Source organism: Rhinolophus sinicus, linkage group LG03 (genome assembly GCF_036562045.2).
Source record: "Rhinolophus sinicus isolate RSC01 linkage group LG03, ASM3656204v1, whole genome shotgun sequence".
In the NCBI taxonomy this organism is placed as follows: Eukaryota; Metazoa; Chordata; class Mammalia; order Chiroptera; family Rhinolophidae; genus Rhinolophus; species Rhinolophus sinicus.
In genome coordinates, this window is record NC_133753.1 from 147,689,090 (window position 1) to 147,706,218 (window position 17,129).

Genomic DNA, 17,129 nt, shown 5'->3' on the forward strand with positions numbered 1-17,129 from the left:
GGAAAGCCACGTGCCAAAGAATGAAACTGGACTGCTATCTGTCACCATGTACCAAAATTAATTCAAAATGGATGAAAGACATAAACATAAGACCTGAGACAATAAACTGCACAGAAGAAAACATAGGTACTAAACTCATGGACCTTGGGTTGAAAGAGCATTTTATGAATTTGACTCTAAAGGCAAGGGAAGTAAAAACTAAAATAAATGAATTGGACTATATCAAACTTAAAAACTTTTGCACAGCAAAAAAAACCATCAACAAAATAAAAAGGCAACCAACTGAATGGGAGAAGATTTTTGTAAACAGCACCTCTGATAAGGGGCTGATATCCAAAATATACAAGGAACTTATACAACTCAACAAAAAAACAAACAACCCAATTGAAAAATGGGCAGAGGACCTGAAGAGACATTTCTCCAAAGAGGACATACAAATGGCAAATAGACATATGAAAAAATGCTCAACATCACTAATCATCAGAGAAATGCAAATAAAAACCACAATGAGATATCACCTCACCCCAGTTAGAATGGCTATCATCAACAAGACAAATAGTAACGAGTGTTGGAGAGGCTGTGGAGAAAAAGGAACCCTCATACACTGTTGGTGGGAATGCAGACTGGTGCAGCCACTATGGAAGGCAGTGTGGAGGTTCCATAAATAATTACGAATAGAATTACTATATGACCCAGCAATCCCTCTCCTGGGTATCTACCCAAAAAATCTGAAAACATTTATCCATAAAGACACGTGTGCTCCAATGTTCATTGTAGCTTTATTTACAGTGCCCAAGACATGGAAACAACCAAAGTGTCCTTCAATAGATGAATGGATAAAGAAGTTGTGGTATATATACACAATGGAATACTATTCAGCAGTCAGAAAAGATGAAATAGTACCATTTGTGACAACATGGATGGATCTTGAGATTATAATGATAAGCGAAATAAGTCAGACAGAAAAAGTAGAGAACCATATGATTTCACTGATATGTGGTATATAAACCAAAAACAACAAAAGAACAAGACAAACAAATGAAAGAACAAAAACTCATAGATACAGACAATAGTTTAGGGGTTTTACCAGAGAGTAAGGAGGGAAGAAGTGGTAGATGAGGGTTGAATTGCACCATGGAAATAAACAAAATGTCAAAAAACATCCAAACACCTACTGGGATCAAGCACACACTCTGTATTTACCCAACACAATAAAAATCTTTGCTTTGTACATAGCAATCTCTTCAGACTCCTATTCAGGCAATCTATTCAGGGTCAAATATATGGTAATGGAAAGAGAACTGACTCTGGGCGGTGAACACACAATGTGAGATATAGAAAATGTATTACAGAATTGTACACCTGAAATCTATGTAACTTTACTAACAATTGTCACCCCAATAAAGTTTAATTTAAAAAAAGAGAGCAATTGTTGGGTCTTTCTTATGTCCCAAAAACATCTTCATGGAGCAATTCAGACTACTGTGTTTTGAACACAGGGACTAATTAATAATTCTATCTCCCAGAACACTCCTGTCCTACTTGCCTTCTTTCAATAAACATGTGCTAAGCACTACCTACATGTACAAGTCCCCTACTGGCAGTTAAGGATACAAAAGCAAGTAAGACACAGTTCTGGTGTCAAGAAGCTCAGAGCTTAGTAGAAGACAGATGGATACACAGATAATAACCACAATAAGCCCGATGCTCTAAGAGGTGTTATGAGGTAGAAGATGCACAGAGAAGAATTACAGACTGCCTGGTTGGGACGGAGGAGGTTAACATTTGACTCCATTGGTGTCTTAATAATCTAAAGGACTTGTCATCTGTTTTTTAATGATATACATATTGCCAGTGACACTTCCCATTAATTTAGCTGAAGCTATATATAAATTGTCTAAAACATGTAATTTCAGATGTAGAATATAGGGTAGAGTCTAGGCAATGTTTAATATTGTAAATGTTAAAGGTAAATCCCATTTGTAGAGCTGTTTGCTAAGCTGGGGCTCACCTATTAACTACTATGGTGAAAGTCATGTTCTTCTTAACCTTTCTAAGTTTTAACTGTTCAACTGACTCTTAGGGTTGAATTGCACCATGGAAATAAACAAAATATCAAAAAGTATCCAAACACCTACTGGGGTCAAGCACACACTCTGTATTTACCCGACACAATAAAAACCTTTGCTTTGTACATAGCAATCTCTTCAGACTCCTTTTGGTGGCCTTAGTTCACTTTCAAACAATGTTTCCATGAACTGGCAGGAGTTCCCATCGTACTCCACCCCCTTTACATCCTTCCTGTACTGGGTCACTTAAAAATAACTACCCATGAAGCATTTAAAAATTTCAGGAAATTATTTTAGCGGAAAAAGTCACTGGCCATCACAATTGTGTCGAGGTGGGGAACGCAGGGTAGATCTCGGGAGATTTTCAAATAAGGAGAACTTAATTTTTTTTTTTAGATAGTACAAACTTCTTTACTCCCCACCAATGACTACTTACCCTATTATGAGAACAATTTGTTTACAATATGTGACTTAATCTGGGCCAAAATGTTTTTTTTATCTAATATCTCTTATTATATGACAATAAAATCTATTTTTATGAATTCCCATGCCACATAAATATGTTCCCTTAGAATTTTGAACTTGTTTTCAAGGAACTATTTCATACATATTTACTAAATGGTTAAATAATTGTTTTAATTAATTACATAAGTTATACAAGTCTATTACAGAACATTAGACCATATAAGTAGGCATGAAGAAAATTAAAATAATCTAAAATCCCCAATCAAAAAGAATCAGTATGAACAGTTAGAATCTGTTTTATTTCAGGATTTTTGAAGTATAAATTCATATATTTCTCTTTAAAATACTGATTGTCTATCAATACTCTTTAGTAGTTCATTGTCATAATTTATATTGGCAATATAATTATGTAGATATTCCATAATTTAAGTAATCAATCATTATAGTTGGGCATCGAGGCTGTTTCCAAATTTTTCATTATCAAAGGCAAGGCTACAATGAGCATCTTTATATGCATATTTTGCACACTCATCCAATTGTTTCCTTAAGACAGAATCCTTGAAGTGGACTTGCTGAATCAGAGAAAACATGACAAAGTCATAATTTTTAGAACACAGGAAATATATAGCTCACAGATTTTAAAACCGCAATAATAAGAATAAGAATAATAAAAATACTTGATTTAAAATATAGCATAAATTAATCAGTATATCTATATTTAAAAAACAAAGGAAAATATGTATCATTATTTAAAGGTAAGCATTTACATCTATTAAACTATATAGCTTAGCTATCAACAAAACACAAAACACTCAAAATAGAGTATGTGTAGGGCTCTGTCATGTTTGTTAAACTTGTACCCCAGGAAAAACCAGCTAGGTTTATTCAAGAAGTTCTTTGAAAAAAAGAGCTGTATGAGCAATAAACTTGGATGCTACACTATAATCAGTATTGTACAATGGAAATATATTGTGTGTCATAAATGTAAGCCACACCTATAATTTAAAATTTGCTAGTGGCCACATGGAAAAAAGTAACGAAAAGTAAGTGAAATTAATTTTAATAATACATTTGACCCAGTGTATCCAAAATATCCTTTCAACACCTAATCAAATACAAAAAATTATTAATGAGATATATATATATATATATATATATAAAATAAGGAGAACTTTATATATATATATATATATATATATATATATTAACACCAGGTCTTCAAATTCCAGTATGTATAAGTGTAAACAATTACAGCACATCTCAATTCAGACTAACCACGTTCTAAGTGCTCAAAAATCACATATTGCTGGACAGTGCAGGACTAAAGCAGATGTCTGCCAACTTTTTTTGTAACGGGCTAGAAAATACTTTAGGCTTTGCAGGCCAAGTGGAAAAATCGACAATATTGTGTAGGTACTTAAATAGTACCCTTTGCATGGTTGGCCCATCCAGGGTGGTGAGCAGCTTTGCACCCAAATTCCCTCAGGTAGAGACATTCTCAGACCAAGAGAAAATGGCCTAAGAGTCAGCTATAGCTCAGATGCCAAGGAACCCAGGTCATTGCAATTTGGGCAAGTGGGCAGAGAAGAGGAGACTCCGACTGAGATTCCTAGACAGAGATTCCACCGTTTGGCACCCTGCCCTTGCAGAGCAAAGACCCCAGTATGTCCAAGGCAACTAAAGCAGGCCAGTGAGGGAACAGAGGCCAAGGGGCATGCCGCAACTTGGTCTCTGCAGCTCACTGTGCCAGCCCACCCTGGTTCTAGAACAGATTATCAAGTAAGGGAAGATTAACACAGCAATGTACATAATAAAGGTTCTCGGAAATCCTGTCACAAAGAAGTCTGCTTCACTTTGGGTAACTGAGCATTTCCCTACACTCTTTTGGTACGAATCCATTTTAACAAGTAACAAACACCAAAGCACACAAGTGGATATCCCTCATAACAAGTGGTCCCTTTGAGACAAAAACTTCTAGGTGAATTTTTTGAAAAGCCCTGTTTGATATCAGGAAAAAATCCTCACAGTAAACTGTATTAATAATAGAACCAGGGACGGCCAGATGGCTCAGTTGGTGAGAGCGCCAGCTCTCAACAACAAGGTTGCCGGTTCAATTCCCTCCGTGGGATGGTGGGCTGTGCCCCCTGCAACTAAAGATTGAAAACAGCAACTGGCGTTGGAGCTGAGCTGCATCCTCCACTACTAGATTGAAGGACAACGACTTGGAGCTGATGGGCCCTGGAGAAACACACTGTTCACCAATATTCCCCAATAAACTTTATAAAAAAAAAAAAAAACAGAACCAAATTTCTAGATTCCTTGTCAGGCTCCCTCCTATCTTTCCTTATTCCAATTTCCCCAAACACCATATCAGATTATCTTTCCAGCTACCCCCCGGCCCCTCTCTACACTGACGTCCCTCAGGGCTCCCCATGACTCACAAGCCAATGAACGTGGACTGTCTCATCTGCCTTTCCGGTCTTGCCCAGATGTTACTTCCTATTTGAACCTACATGTCCCTAACTTAAACCAAAATGAGCTTAGCTCTTCTTCCTACCAGTTCAACTTAGTCCCTCTGTCAAGGGCCAACGACCTCACATGTTCCTGCACCCCTCCCTGATCACAAAGCCAGAAAGGTCCTCGTCCCCTGAACATGTATGTACAGCCTTTATTAAGCTTCACACATCAGAGGACTCCTTCAAATGCACAAGCTAATGTCCTCCATACACAGGCACTTTCAGGACTGCAGAAACATGACCTTGAACTTCTTTCCTCAACCTCAGTACAGTGCTTTGCAGCAAATAAGTGAGGGAATGAAGTCCCCTGGCTCTGATGAAGGCGATCTGGATTATGAGCACCTGTAAAGCTCCTAAAAGCCACCAGAGGTGAGGATATACAGTCAAACCTTCACAGGCAGAGAAGCCACACAAATACCCATCCTGATGTACCATTTCAGGGCACGAGCCACATCAGTGTGGTGCTCCACTGCTAGTGAATTAATTTAAGGTCAAACTTCTGTTCCCCTTTATAACACACGTAATTGCTAATGCATAATGGTTCTCTAAAGATAAATTTTATACATTGTAATTTTCCCATTGAAACTAGATGCTTTGTTTTAAACAAGCACTTTTTAATATGAGAAAGGAACTGTCTAGTATACCTCCTAAAAAGAGGTTAGTTAATAAAGCACAACACAACAAAAACAACACACACACACACACACACACACTCACTCACAAGCCTCAGCAACAACAAACAACAACCCTTGTTGTAAGAAAGTCTCTTTCCATCTCAGTTGTACCACATGGACTGCTAAACATGCCACCTAAGAGTCAAACCAGCATTTTGTAAATTGTTTCAAAGTTATCAGGAAGTATAGGTACCATAATTTCCAAAGCGAATCATGACCCCATGGCCTGAAAACCCAAATGCTCTTATGAGACTGTAGAGATAGAATATTTTAATCAAGATTGTCTTGGAAAACTTGGAACCCATGCTGTGGTATCAGTTGAGCAGTGAGAAGCCAAATAATATTAACAATAACAAGTCTTAATAAAAGCTAAAATGGAAGATTTTCACTTCTTAACAGCAACTATATAAGTAACAAGTATTGGTATATTGGAATTATAGTAACATGGTCACTATATAAATACACAGCTCCAAAACTTAAGTGACTTTTAGAGAAATGTGCAAAAGAGATTACAAAGTATCTAGAAAACATTTGCCTGGATTTTACTATGATGTCATTAGCAGCAATCCAGAGGAATTTGGGAACTGGGCTCACAAGGGTTGTGGTGAGTGGACTCTGGAAAGATCCCATTCCGCTGGCCAACAGGCTGCCAGGTGAAAAGCCAATGGAAGTTCTTCCCTTACTCAAAATTACAGAGAACCTAAAAAAAACCTGCCTTCCAGGTTTGTAAACTAATCTTCAGCTAAAATGTTTTGTCTAAGCATCAAAACTAGAAAGACCATTTATTTAAATTCACAGTGGAAAGAAGTTCAGTGGTATTCTTTCAGAAGTTCTGTCTGTGGCCAAAATTTCAGTGGAAAGGATGACAATAAGTCAAGGAGGAAAGGCAGCTGTTAGCAACATCAGTGGAGGAAAGAATGAGTATCCTAACCCAGGAGGATTTAATTGTTTTTGTTTTGGTCTTCTTAAATCACAAAAGGTAACATAATCAAATTTAAGGATGGGCTAAAATTACCAGTCAAATTTGCCATTCTTTAACCACAATAGAAGGATATGAAAAATGAAAACCCAATGCCAAAAAGTAGATAATGTTGTAGTTGTATGAAGAAGCAGCTCCTTGAATTTTAGTGACCAAAGATCGTGTGACCAAAAAGGGGGCTGCAGGAAAAGATAAAAAGCAATCACAGTAAAGAGCAGCTGGTATGAACATCTGCCACCTTTTCAAGTAGATTTGCAGAGTAAGAACTTTGAAAACCAAGCACTGAATTTTCCTTTCTCACATGGTCATGATATTCTCTATGCTTATATTTAATTATTACCAAAGGTCAAAGGCCTATAGGATATAATGCAATACAGACATCCATATGCCACTATGTTCTTGCAAATACACATGCAACAAAGAGCTTTGAAAACACAAATAAATGCCAGTATCTTAGTTTGGAAGCTACTACTTTTCTTTGTTTCTATGATGGTATTGTAAAATGCAACATAAATTGGTGAAAGTTTTTAGGAAAAGAATTACTGTATCAATCAAATGTGCACACTGATTGAAATCACATCCTAATTTTAGAAAATGGAAAATGTTGTAATCCAAGTATGTTTAAAATCAATGGAATGTGGTAATTTTAGGCATTCCTATTCATGTGTTCAAATGGAGCTCTCTGATCATGGTTACAGACACTCTAATCTTGACAAATATCACCACTAGGGAAGCAAATTCCACCAAAAACATTCCTAGTTTAGTTTTATTTCCAGAAATTAGACTACTTATTTGACCATATTTATTTCTGTATTTTATTCGCAGATGAGATTGTACTTTCATTCACGTTTTACGTTGGGTTTTCAACCAGTTACAAAACTACCTTGCAATGGAAGTGGAGTATTTATTAGAGAGCACAGTTTTTAATCGAGGTGGAGAAGTTGGGGAAATATCCTTACTGTGGTGGTTTACAGGATGCCTATCACTTCCTGCTTTTTTGTTCGTTTATTTGTCTGCATGTGCCTCCACATGCCTGACAATTTATTCACACTCACTCACTTCCCTCGTCTTCACTGCAGCATTATTTACAACAGCAAAGCAAAACTTCATATTATTAAAACAACCCAAATATCCAACAGTAGAAGAAGGTTTATTGCACATCTGTGTAACAAAAAGAATGCTGTGCAGTCATTAAAAATAATGTGTTCACAGAATATTTACTGGCAAATAAAATGCTGCAATGAACATCGGAGCATACATATCTTTACGGATAAATGTTTTCAGATGTTTTGGGTAGATACCCAGGAGAGGGATTGCTGGGTCATATGGTAATTCTCGTCTCACCTATGTAACTTTACTAACTATTGTCACCCCAATAAACTTTCATTTAAAATAAATAAATAAATAAATACAATTCTCATAATGTTCAATTAAAAAATCAGGATCCGAAACTCTACATACAATATGATTCCAAGTATGTCCCCTTCAAAAACATCCATTTATCATGTGCACATACAGAAAACACCCTTGAAGGAAATCCTCCAACAATTCAATACATAGTGTTCTCTGAGAAATACAGTTTCAGGAGATTTTAATTTTCTTATTTTATAGTTCTCTGTGATTTTCAAATTTTATACCATAAACAGTACTCCTTGTTTGAGAATAAATTTAAAATTTAATAATGTGTCTAAAAAAGTTAGAAATTGTAACGGAAACACAAGTAACAGAGTTATTAAGAAATCAAATGAATAAAATATGTGAAAGCATTTTGAAAACTAAAAAGAATTATACACATACATCATTATTTGGCTTTTAAATATTAATAATAATTATTATTTTAATTTCTATTGCAACAGCATAAAAATAGGTTAGATAGTAGTTAAGAAAGAGGGTTATTTGGGTTTGTGAGCTAGTGTCTGAGATACCAAGACAGATTTACGATCTCAAACTTCAGTCCTTCATACTCAATTATTTATAAACAAACAAGCTCTTTTTTTCATTCCTAACCAAATGTTCAAGAAACTAAATAGTGCCTTGGTTACTCTTTCAAAGAACTGGAATAAGGATGCAGGTCTTCTGACTGGTATTCACTTGGGCTATAATGGTGCCAGAACAACCAATCACTTCTATATATAATTCGTCAAATCAAAATATATACACTATCTGTATCCACTCACTTCCCCCCAGCTTTATTAAGATATAATTGAAAAATAACATTGTGTAAGTTTAAAGTATACAATGTGATGACTTGGTACAGATATGTTGTGAAATGGTTGCCATAATAAGGTTAACAAATCCATCACTTCACATAGTTACCATTGTGTGTGTGTGTGTGTGTGTGTGTGTGTGTGTGTGTGAGATAAAAATATTTAAGATCTACTCTCTCAGCAAATGTCAAATATACAGTACAGTACTGTTAACTATAGTCATCATGATGTACAAGAAATATTACTTTTCTACATAAAGCTACTTTTAAAGATATTCTGTTATCATGGCAGTCTATACCAAAAGGGAGAAAAATGAGTAAGCTGTGCATTTATTTACCTTTCAGTATACATTTTAAACCTTCTCTGTAAAAAAAAATTGAACTTTTAAAACACAAATATTAATTTTGCTACATTTTTCTTCTAAATAAATTACCTATTAGTCTCACTTTAATACATCTAATATTTATTACAGTTGGAAGGAGCTATACAACAGAAAGGATTTAAATGACAAAGAAAAACCCCTTCACTGATCTATCCTTTTAACATTTTCCTGCACTTAGGAAAAGCTATCTTCCAACTATTTCTTCAAGATTTGTCATCCACTAAATAGTCTCCATAGAATTTTAAAACCTTGGACTCATAAAGATGCTTCCAAACTGGTTAGAGAAGATATTTGGTTCTCAAAATGGACCATAAAATGAACAGAATACCAAACTTTCAACTGATTGGCTGTTTAAATCGCCCTCCTTTAAAAGAAAAAATGTAGCGTTCCAGTCAAAATGGCAGAGTAGAAAAATGCTGTGCTTCCCTTCTCTCATGAGCACACCAAAATTACAACTAAACTACAGCAAAGCAATCATTGAGAATTACCTGAAATCTGAAGCCTTACAACTAAGGACATGCAGAACAAGCCAACTCGAGACTGATAGGAGGGGCAAAGACACAGACCGGCTAGTCTCACACCTGCATGTAACCATTAAAAATCAGGAGGGATATCTTGGCTGTGGTGTCCCCTACCTCCAGAAGTGAGGGGTCCTAGCCCCTCCCCAGCCTAGGGTTTCAGTGCTGGGGAGAGAAGGCCCCATAATTTCTGGTTGTGAAAACCACTGGAGATTGTGACCGAGTGAGATAGAAGGTGGCTGGAGTCCCAGACGTTCCTCTTAAAAAAGACTGCACTGGACTTACTCACTGACAGAATCACCGCCTCTGGGGCAGCAGGTGGAGAGGTGACAGGGACATATAGGAGGGAACTGAGTTGTCTGGCTTCAGGAGGAAAGCTGGAGCAGAAGTTTTCTCAGGATGGAGGAGCTGGTGGAAGACAGTTTCTTTGTTGAGCCCTCCCCCTTCCTGTGGGCAGACACAGGTGGCTTTCATATCTGAGTCTCCATCAAGCTGGCTAACGTGATTCGTTTGCCACGCCCATGTGATTCTAGGACCCCGCCCCACCCAACTTGCAGGCACATCCAAGCCGCTTCCAGTGGCTTTTTCATACAAACCACCAGCCTTGGCTCATGGTGCAGACTTTTCTAGGGTCTCTCAAAGGTTCTCAGAACCTAGACAAGCAGTATCTGGCTTGATCATGTTCTGTACCTCTAGCTGAGCAGCCCTAAGCCCAGAACTAACAGCAGCTGACCTTGGTTCACGGCTTGGCCTCTCGAGACACTTCCAAACAGGGCGCAGGTGGCAGCCACCTGAGGATTGCTTTGTGGCTCCTGCCAGGTGGCCCTAGATGGGACACAGGCTGCAGCTTAACTTGACCTGCAACGGGTCCCCTCCCAGTTGGTCCTGGGGCTGGCCCACATAGTGGCCAGCCTCAAAATGAGCTGAAGCATCACCCAGCCACCTCCAATAATGACACACCCAAGGGGCAGATTGGGCAGGCACCAGAGCCCTGCTGAGGCAGACTCTGCTCTGTAGGGTCATCCCCTGCACCACAGCTCCTCCAAGTAGTCATGATCAGTTCTTACAACCAATGAGCCCAACGGTCAATCCTCCCATTGACATGCAAATAGCAACCAAGGCTTAACTACAAGAGGAGGGCACATACAACCCCCACAACGGACACATCTGGAGTTCATAGATCAGATGACCAGGAAGACAACGCCACTGAGCCCCACAGCACACCTCCTACATAACACCACTTAACACCGGGAGACACAACAGCCCTACCTAATACATAGAAACAAACACAAGGAGGCAGCCAAAATGGGGAGACAAAGAAACATGTCCCAAATAAAAGAACAGAACTAACATCCAGAAAATGTTCTAAACAAAATGGAGACAGACAATCTACCAGATACACAGTTCCCAACATTGGTTATAAGAATGCTCAATGATCTCAGGGAGAACTTCAACAAAGAGATAGGAAGTGGAGCTAGAAATGGAGATAGAAAACATAAAAAAGAACTAATCAGAAATGAAGAATCAATAACAGAAATGAAGAATACATTACAGGGAATCAACAGTAGATTAGATGAAGAAGAGGATCCAATCAGCGATTTAGAAGATGAGGTAGCAGTAAACACCTAATCAGAACAGCAAAAAGAAAAAAGAATCCAAAAAACTAAGGAGAGTTTAAGCAGCCTCTGGGACAACACCAAGCTTACCAACATTCACGTTATAGGGGTACCAGAAGGATAAGTGAGAGAGCAAGGAATTGAAAACCTATTTGAGGAAATAATGACTGAAAACTTCCCTAACCTGGTGAAGAAAATAGACATACAAGCCCAGGAAGTGCAGAGAGTCCCAGACAAGATGAACCCAAAGAGGCCCACACCAAGACATAACACAGTTAGAATGCCAACAGTTAAAGAAAAAGAGAGAATCCTAAAAGCAGCAAGAGAAAAACAGTTAGTTACCTACAAGAGAGCTCTCATAAGACCATCAGTTGATTTCTCAACAGAAACTTTGCAGGCCAGATGGGATTGGCAGGAAACATTCAAAGTGATGAAAAGCAAATATCTACAACAAGATTACTCTGCACAGCAAAGCTACCTTTTAGAATTGAAGGACAGATAAAGCGTTTCCCAGACAAGAAAAAGCTAAAAGAGTTCCTCACCACCAAACAAGTATTATAAGGAATCTTAGAGGGATTTCTGTAAGACAAAAAAAGATAAAAAATATAAATAATAATATGGCAATAAGTACATACCTAGCAACAATTACTTTAAATGTAAATGGATTAAATGCTCCAATCAAAAAACATAGGGTGGCTGAATAAATAAAATAATAAGACCCATACATATGCTGCCTACAAGAGACTCACTTCACATGGAAAGAAACACACACTGAAAGTAAAAGGATGGAAAAAGATATTTCATGAAAATAGAAACAAACCAACAAAAAGTTGGGGTAGCAATACTTACACCAGACAAAATAGACTTTAAAGAAGACTATAACAAGAGACAAAGAAGAACCTAGTGATCCACTTCTAGTTATTTATCCAAAGAAACCCAAAATACTACTTTGAGGGGACATGTTCCTCCCTATGTTCATTGCAGCATTATTTACAATAGCCAGGATATGAAGGCAACCTGGATGTCTCTGAATGGATGAATGGATAAAGCAGAGGTGGTACATATACACAATGAAACATTACTCATCCATAAAAAAGCATGAAATCTTGCCACCTGTGACAACATGGATGGACCTAGAGGGTGTTGTGCTTAGTGTAGTAAGTCAGACAGCAAAAGACAAATGTCATATGATTTCACGTGGAAGTGGAATCTAAAGAATAAAAGAAACAAACAAATGAAACAGAAACAAACTCATAGATGCAGATAACATTTTGATGGCTGCCAGATGGGAGGGGGATTGGGGATGGGTGAAAAAGGGGGCGGGATTAAGAAGTACAAATTAGTTGTTACACAGTAGTCATGGGGATGTAAGGTATAACATAAGGAATATAGTCAATAATATTGTAATAAATATGTATGGTGTCAGATGGGTACTAGATCTATCAGGGTGATAGATGGGAGGTGGGTTTGGGGTCAGGGTGAAAGGTGAAGAGATTAAGAAATACAAATTGGTGGTATGTAAAAGAGTCATGGGGATGTACAGGGAATATAATCAATAGTATGGTAAACACTATGGATAGTGCCAGGTGGGTACTGTTGAATAACTATGATATATACCTGAAGCTAATATAATATTGTATGTTAGCTATATTTTAATAAAAATCTTAAAAAATAAATGAATGAATAAGTGTAATTGTGAAGAATTTAAAATAACGTTTTTGTAGAATTTTAATACAAAACACTTTTCACCTAGATTACCTCAGTTAATATAATATTACCAACCACTTTCTTTACAAGGTAGGAATTATCATGCCCATTTTCCAGATGAAGAAATGACTAAACTTGAGAATCCACAGCTTATTACAGGTGGATCCAGAACTTAAACTCGGAAATTTCACTTCAATATACTGGGCATTCTGTACCATTCAACCAGACGGAGTGCCACTGCTTCTTCAGCGTTAAAAGACATTTACATGGCAGGTGAACAGGAATGAGGATGATCTCAGCTCAGACTGGGAGGTTGAAAATAAACTTGTATAATACTGTTCACAGGAGGAAATTACAGCGAAGGTACTACAGTCACAGGACGCTACTGTTCAACCCTTTGACTCCACAGTTCCAGAGACAACAGGTGAAACTTGCCAACCAAACAATTACAAGAAGATACTTTGGCTCAGAACAGAAAGATTGCCTACATATAAATGCCCCTTCTAATTTGGTAACATTTATGTTGATAGCACAGGTTGCAGATATTATTCTCGGTTGTCCAACGTTTCAGTCTTCCTCTGGATCAGGGAAGACTACAACCTATTTAGACCTAGTGACTAAAAAGTGGTAGCATAAATCAAGAAACTGAGGATATGGACTGTCATCAAAATATAAGAAATTTCTCAGAGCCAATAGTCATAGCACAGGCAAAATCTGAAATGGCAGGAATGCTGTGTCTTCCACATTTTTAGTGCTGGGCCCCTTATGGTGCTGGGAGATACCAAGAAGGAAGCCTACACTGGAAGTCAGCTGCACAGGAGAAAGACAGGGGTGCTTTGGAGACAGACTGACCTGTTCCCCAACAACCCACTCTCCACCATGTCCCAACTCTCAGACCCTCAGCACAGGTTCAAGCACACAGAGATCATGGAAGTTACATAAGCTGGTAGTAGTGCTTCCCTTAGATAAATATGGGCCGGCAGCTCTGCTTTGTGGACTTACTCTCATGAATCTGGGGTGATGATAATAGCTTGTCTTATGGGCTTTAGGAAGGTGGACAGATTAGACTGAGAAGTTTTCCTCTCAAGCTGCAAATGTACCAAGACAGAAAAGAGTGAGACTGAAGACAAAAGCTTTTCCCTTTTGGTTATATGTATCTAGCTCCTAGGTAAGGGCCAAGCTCAACAAACGCTAAATTACTAAACTAGGCCCTATTAACCAAGTTTGTCACTTATTAAAGGTTTACCCTAGGTTAATTATTAAACCACTCTAAGCCTCAGTGTCCTTATCTGCAAAACAAAGAGGACAATGTCATCTCAGGGTGGCCATGAAGATTAAATGAGATAATATATGTAAAGTGTTTGGCTCTTTTACCCGGAATTAGCACTCAATAAACAGGAAATCTTGCAATTGTGTAATACAAAACAATGTCCGCAAATATCTAACAAGTTAGTATCCTAAATGGAATAGTCTGATTTTATTTTGTTTTACTTTCTAAAAAGAAAGGGCTGACTTATGCCTGGAGAAAGATGATTGCTTTAAATTAAATGCTCATCAATTAGGATTAGATAGATAGATAGATAGATAGATAGATAGATAGATAGATAGAGACAGGCAGATATCAGATATGAGAAAGCTATACAAAAGAGAAGTTTAAACTAAATCCACTATGTAAAGAATAAAATGGAACGTACAGCTTGGTACCCTCAAAATATACCTCACCACTCAGTAGTAGGATAAAAATAAACATCTGTAAGAATCTTATGACTACAATATGACATTTTTTTTATTTTGTCCAAAAACACCATATTCAAAGATGTTCAGAATGAAATTTATAATTAATAAAGATTAGTTGTGATTTGACATCTTAGTATTTTCAATACTGAGTTATTAAGTTGGTGCAAAAGTACCTGTGGTTTAAAAACTCAAAAACAATTGCAAAACCTGCAATTACTTTTGCACCAACCTAATAGAAGTAATTAACAGAGAAATTTCTAGAAAAAAATCACCAACATACCTCTTCCACTATTTGAAGAGTGTCGCTCATTTTGAGTCTATTAAAACTTATTGCTAAGTGATAATAGCCAAGTAGCCTGTTACAGACCATCCCTGCACCTGACCCCACCATGCACACACTAAGAACAATTAGAAAACCTGGACGCAACATAAAAAATAATCTATTTGAAAGTATCCGTGAGCTAACAAGACAGCCAAGACCTAAGAAGTAAAGACAACTTCGAGAAGGAAAGTGAACTAGTGAGTTTGAGTCTTGGGAGTTGTTCCTCTCAAGAAATTTGCCAATTTCTAAATGGTAGAGAACCAAGAGACTAAGAGGCCAAGCAGAAACCAGCAGCTAAGAGGCTATGTATTGAGTTATTTCACTCACCAGCATTGAGTTTTTGGCAGTCTCATGGTACTGGGGGGAGACCCAGGGGTAAGGAGATTTTCAAACACCTGGAATTACAGATAAGACACTGGAAAGGCTACATTTTAGAAACTAGGACAAATTGGAAATAGACAATTTCTCACAAAGCCTGAAATCTATCTTTCACCAGTTCAATCCCAGAATGGATTAATATAATATAACCTCTACAATAATGCCTGCAAGAAAACAAAAGTAAATTCTCTCTGAAGGAAAAACATTGTGCAGAGACTCAAATTATGTCTTTGATTTTTCATACACAATGTCCAGCATTCAAAAAAAATTACAAGACATACAGGCAACTATTAGCTTACTGTTGAGTCCTTGTCAAAACTAACCCAAAGAGACCTTGTAACTTTCCAGCCAGAAATTCCATTTTAGGATGAATCAACTCAGGCTAAAGAGCTAACAAGGTAGGAAGAACCAAACCTTGTTTGTTAAATGGAAAAAAAAAAAATTCAAGAATGTAGCTGGTCTGACCCCAGCAGCATTTCAGGTTTACACTGAAAAAAAAAAAAAAAAAAAAAAAAAATTATAGGAAGCATCCCTCTGGAGGAATCTTCATCTGCTCAGCTACCTCAAGCAAAGCCACCAACTCAATGAGGCTCTCGATTCACAGAGATTTCCTAAATGTCTGGGCCTGTTCACTGATGGTTTGGCTTAGCTGAAACCCAGTATACGCTGGAGTGCTGCGGCTATTCAGCCTCATTGTCAGCTACGCAGAAGCAAAAGCAGACGTCGTTGCGCTGGTCGGGGGGCAGAACTGAGACTTTTGGGCTGTTGCCAATAACACAGCTGTTTGGTCTGCCACTTGGAAAACTACGGGTTGGCAGACTAAAGAGCCCTTCTTTGGAAACATGAACCTGGGAACAAGCCATGGCTGCTGACTGAAGTCTGGAACACTCTTGTGGATGCCCATGGGAAGGGGTGGTTCTCTACTGAGACTGACTGGAACCGAGCTGCTGATTTCTACAGCAAAGACTACCACAGCAAGGAAGACTTGTGACTCCGGCCAAAAACTGACCTATTTGTCTCATAATAGGTGAGACCATGTCTCACAGAGTGTTACCTCTCCTGCTCCTGGCAGATTGGCTATGTCAGACCTTTGAACCTCTCTCAGGATTATCAGTGCTGCCTCACCATTATCAATACTTTTTCAGGTTACTGGTTAGCTGTTTCCAGCCACACCATTTTAGTCTTTGAAACTAATCTGTGTATTCAGCATAGACTGATCTTCCAACTCTCTCTCCGTTACTCCCTCCTGGTCCATACACGTTAGTAAGGCAGTTTGATCACTGAAAGAGATTATTACGGGAAAGGGGTTATCATTACTTCACCACTAGCTAGGTAATGATCAGGACAAAATGGGGAAGGGTTATATATAGGGCATTCTATAGACATATGTTGAAACTGAGGGTTCTCTCTTGACCATTGCAGGCATGGTGCATTTTTCTTTCCCTAACAGTACCCCCAAGCCAGCCTGGTTGGCATGCCCTCCAGGAGACAACATAGCCGAAGGGGGTTGTCAGGAATTCAAACTTAATCCTGGTTAAGTTTTATGAAAGTGCCCTTGC

At 38.0% G+C, this 17,129-nt stretch overlaps 1 protein-coding gene across 8 annotated transcripts in view; it reads right to left on the bottom strand.

Moving 5' to 3' along the window:
* Positions 1-17,129, bottom strand: part of RASGRF2 (Ras protein specific guanine nucleotide releasing factor 2) — a 228,828-nt gene that overhangs the window by 201,372 nt on the left and 10,327 nt on the right. The gene's annotated exons all lie outside the window — the stretch shown is intronic.